This window comes from Grampus griseus, assembly GCF_964374135.1.
Source record: "Grampus griseus genome assembly, chromosome: 7".
Taxonomy (NCBI): Eukaryota; Metazoa; Chordata; class Mammalia; order Artiodactyla; family Delphinidae; genus Grampus; species Grampus griseus.
In genome coordinates this window covers 54,438,017-54,442,927 of record NC_139001.1, presented here as the reverse complement: position 1 = coordinate 54,442,927, position 4,911 = coordinate 54,438,017, and positions in this window count along the sequence as shown.

Here is a 4,911-nt window from a genome sequence, read left to right as displayed (position 1 = left end):
CTCATCATATAATACATTGTATTTTTTACATTTATTGATAGTTTGTCTAATCTTTATCAAGTGGTAATAATATTCTTTATTGCTTTGATTTTGTTTGTATCTTTGGACCTCATAGTAAATACACAAATTAGGCATATTTTTAGCTTTTTTGCCTGTGAGCTTAGAATAGTGCGTCCTATTCATTTTAAATTTCTGTTGTAAGTTTATGTGAGAATTTTTTTAAAAGAATTAATATTTGGTATTTCCTTATTGAAATAAGTCTGTAGTTATAGGCTTTCTTCCTTATGTTTAAAATGGACATAAACAATCTATATACATTAATATACATTTAGATTAACTCTGTGCTACTTAAAGTATTTGTGATTTTAAATAGCACACAGGTCATTAGACTATATTAAGAAGAATCTTTCTGCTCATGTTATACTTCATATGTCTAATTTGAGAAAAAAGTTTGATAATGTAAGTTTTCATGTTGAGCGAGTAATCAGATTTTTTGCTCCTTCTATTTTTTTATTTTTTATTTTTTGTAGTAAGGATGAGTGGTGATAAGACTATGAAGGTCAAGGTGGTACTAATTGTGGGAGTTTTTCTGGTAGTTTTTTTTTGAACCAGTATGTTTATAATGAAAACACTATAACAAAGCTTTTGAACTCATGGAAAATAAATCCATTTTCTATTGCTTTATCAAAAAATATGAGTTCCTGAACAGTTTTCTGTAAATACCTTAAAAAATAAAATACAGTTATTTCTGGTTCATATCATTTTTTTCTCCTTGAAACAGGTCCTTTGAAAAAGTTTGCTATATTCCTAAGTATGGCTTTTATTGTGACTGGAGCCACCTTTTCTCCCTTAGGAACCAACACATTTGTGAAATCATTTTTTTTTTTTTAGGGGATATCAATGTATCATGAATTACATCTAGGTTTTGGTCAGTGAGTTGGTAGCATGAAGCAACCTATAAAGCTTCAGGGAACCTAGCGTTTTGAGGAGCCCAGTGTATTTTCAAGTGTGCCTGACTTTTTTGAATTTTAAGAAAAAGATGAACCAAATAAGAACAATTTCATAAGAATTTTAGTTTTTCAGGACTTTCTGTAATGTATAACTATTGGTTCTTGTTTTGCTTTATCTAGGCCATGGGGTTATTGAGAAATTTAGAGACTCTTGGTATATCAGTGATCTTCTAAGCAGAGCTAGTACTTGCTTTACTTTTCACCTGGTTTGTGTTGTGTGGGAATCCAAGACTTCTATGATTAAAACAACTTTGATGAGAATTCTTTTGTAAATGGACCAAATTTGAACTTTGTTATATTACACTGAATTATTGTGTTATCTTTAATCAGGATAAGTCCAGAAATGGATGCTATTGCTTAAGCTTAAATTCCAAGGCAAGAGATAAAGTATCTTCATTTTGACTGTCGCCATGGAACTTCACCCTGAATTGTAGATTTTCCACTGTGTGTTATTATACTTAGTGTTTAGAAATTATCATAAGATCTCAGGAAATGTATCCTTGTAATATGGCAATATTTTATTGCTGTTTATACTGATTCCATACACATTATAGTATCATTAATTTGGACTCTACCAATTCTTCACTTTTATTCAATGAAGTGCCTCTGGGTCTGTCGTTTGCTCCTGCCACTTGGCGCAGAGGGAATATCCTGGCCTGTAAGAAAGCCTGGTTAGGCTGCGGGAGTTCCTTTGAGGAGGTCTCTCTGTGAATAGCCCTGGTGGGGTAAGTAATTGTAGCTGGTAGATAGGGCTTCCTTCTCATGCTTTCCAGTTCCACAATCCTCCTTTCTTTGAATTCATACTGAATTTGTAAGTTTGAATTCTTTTCTTTTTTTAAAAATTAGCTTTCTTTTTACTAAAGTAATTCATGCACATAATTTAAAAGCTCAAGTAGAAGTGCAAGGCTTATAATGAAAAGGAGTAGTTCCTCCTCTTAGAGCCATGGAGACAAGTACTTTTAGCTCTTAGTGGTTTGTTCTAGTATTTACCTTCCTTGAAAATGTTTTATTACGCTTTCTTGATTTGTCAATTTTAAAAATGATTTTTTGAATTCCTTTTATGGCAGGCAGGATTACTTTGCTTATATCCTCACCTCCCCCACCCCTCCCAATGTAGATTAATCACAACTTTTTTGTTAAATCAATAGATACAAATGTTTATTGATCATTATCAATTATTTCGTATCATTGTTTCCTTTCTACTAGAATCTTATTTTTCCTTGAATTACAATAATAATTTCCTGACTTTAAAATTTGCTTAGTTTTTAATATACCTGTCACGATGAGTATCCAAAGGCTTAAATGCTAAAAAACATTAGATAATCCATCAGTTCCTTTTTTTTTTTTTTTTTTTCCTTTTCCCTTTGAGGACATTTTTTCCACAGTCCTTCATCTTCTGCCATCTGGACCATTGCTCTCCAGACCCGTGCATGGCTTGGTGGTGATTCTGGGATCCCTTTGTTTTTCAGTTTTTCAGTCTCATGTTGGATCTCCTGTTTATTGGATCTTTTTTCTTGATTTACTGTACTTTTTTTTGCCAAAGTATATCCACTATCAAAAACTTCCTGGGAAAAGGTGCATGAGAGGTAAAGATTTTGAGGCTTTACAGGTCTGAAAATGTCTCTACTCTTGATAGATTGGTAGTTTGGAGTCTCTGTTGAAAATAATTTTCTCTTAGAATGTTAAAGGCAGTGCTCCATTGTCTTATAGCCTTCATGATTCCTGTGGGACCTGTTTTTACACTCTGGAAGCTTTTAAGAGCTTCTCTTTATGCCCAACATTTCATGAGGATGTGTGGGTCTTTATTCATTCAGGTTGATGGGTACTTGACTTGGTGGAATCTTTCGATTTGCAGACTTGTCTACTTCAATTCTGGGAAACATTTTGTGTTATCTTTTTGATAATTTTCTCTCCTCCATTTTCTCCATCCTGTTTCTAGAATTCCTGTCATTTGAATGTTGGACCTCCCAGACTGATCCTCTAATTTTAAAAGAATGTTGGACGTCTAATTGATCCTCTTTTCTCTCCTAAGTTGTAGTATTGTAATTGTTCTTTTTCTGTTCCTCCAGCTCTTCTGTTGAATTTTTTTTTTAGCTGTATCTTTTAATTTCTAAGATATCTTTTTTCTCTGTTCCATTTTTATGAGGATGATTATGGGTGTTTTCCTCATGTCTTTCCTGTTTCCTGCATTGTTTCCTGTTCTGTTTGTTTTGGATTGTGTCTTCCATTGTGAAGGCTTTCTTAGAAAGTTGGAGAGGTCATCCATTCATATTAAGAATTAGGTACTAAAAAGCTAACTTCATAGTTCTTTATGTGTGGGCTGGGTTTATCAGTTATCTGCCTCAGGCAGAGAGCTGGCCTTTTGTCTTGGAGTTCTCTAAATTTCAGAGGAGGTCTTTTCTTTGGAGCTATTCAGTTTCCCTGGGAAGGATTCCTGTTCTAGCAGCAGGGTGGGAAAAAAGGGCTGAGGACTCCACAGTTTGTATGTGGTTTTTTACTTAATCTTTCTATTTTCAGCCTCCACATACCCTGCCCCACCCCACTGCAGTCGTCTTCTATGTTTGGTGACCCTCAGCTTCAGTTTCTCCAGTGGATGGAGTTTGGGGGTGGGTGGGTTGTCTGGCTGTGGAGAGTGGGGAGAGGACCTGGGGTCTAGTTGCCCATTTTATAGACATCTAGTCCTAATTTCAGCCCTATGCCTCATCCCCTTTTTCTGCAGCACCTGCTACTTCCAGGTTCTGAACTTGTTAGGTGTTTGGTTGAGTGTATTGGCTCCTCTCTTCTGGGTACATAGGCTTTAACTTCCTCTACTCTGCTAGGTTTATCACACCTCCTCCTGGATTTTATTTTTATAAACTTGTTGAAATCTCATGGCTATGTAGTCTGTTCTGACATGTTGGTCAGTCTACTATATTTAACTGGAAGTCTAGGTTTAAGTTGTAATAATGTGTATAAAATTTTAGAAAGTATTATTCTGTAATTCATTCTTTCCACTCTCTAATGATTTTCAATTAATACGGTTTTACTATATTACCTACCTCATAGGGTTGTTGTGAGGATTAGAAGAATCAATACATATGAAGCGCTTAGATGCCTGGCACATAGTATGTGTTAATAAGTATTAGCTATTATAAATACTGTTACCATTATTAGTAGTAGTACTATCACTCTTAATTCAATAACCCATTTAGACTTGAATAAAGATGTTTTCACCAAAGGAAGAGTTATTGATACATGAGAAAATCTAGTGTTTGATATTATTATTATTGTTTTTTTTAAGATTTCTTTTATGTGGACCATTGTTAAAGTCTTTATTGAATTTATTACAGTTTTGCTTCTGCTTTATGTTTTGGCTTTTTGGCCACAAGGAATGTGGGATCTTAGCTCCTCAACCAGGGATCAAACCCCTTGCATTGGAAGGCGTAGTCTTCACCACTGGACTGCCAGGGAATTCTCTAGTGTTTGATATTATTGACCCTGCATTTAACTAGACTTCACATGAAATGCTCAGGTTAAATGTTTTTAAGACACATTAAAGCCTTAAAAATCCAATCAGTAATAGGCTAAAAGTTTCAAAAGCATATAATAACAATTTTGATGTGCTTTTAAGCTTTATTGGTATTGAGTTTTATTTTAATCATCTAAATATGAAGTATAAAAAACAGAATTAAGGAGGTGATGTTTATATGCCTTACAGCCAGTAGATGAGATACTCTGAATATATAGAGTATAGAAGTAGAGAAATAGTAGACTCCAGTCACTGCACCTATGACCTAGTGAATGTTTGTATACTTTTCAGAAAATGTTATGAACTTATATAAAGCAGAATGTGTGCATTTGCTCAATTATTTTAAGTATCGCCTTTCTGTCTGGATTAAGAGTGTATATGATAACACTGAAT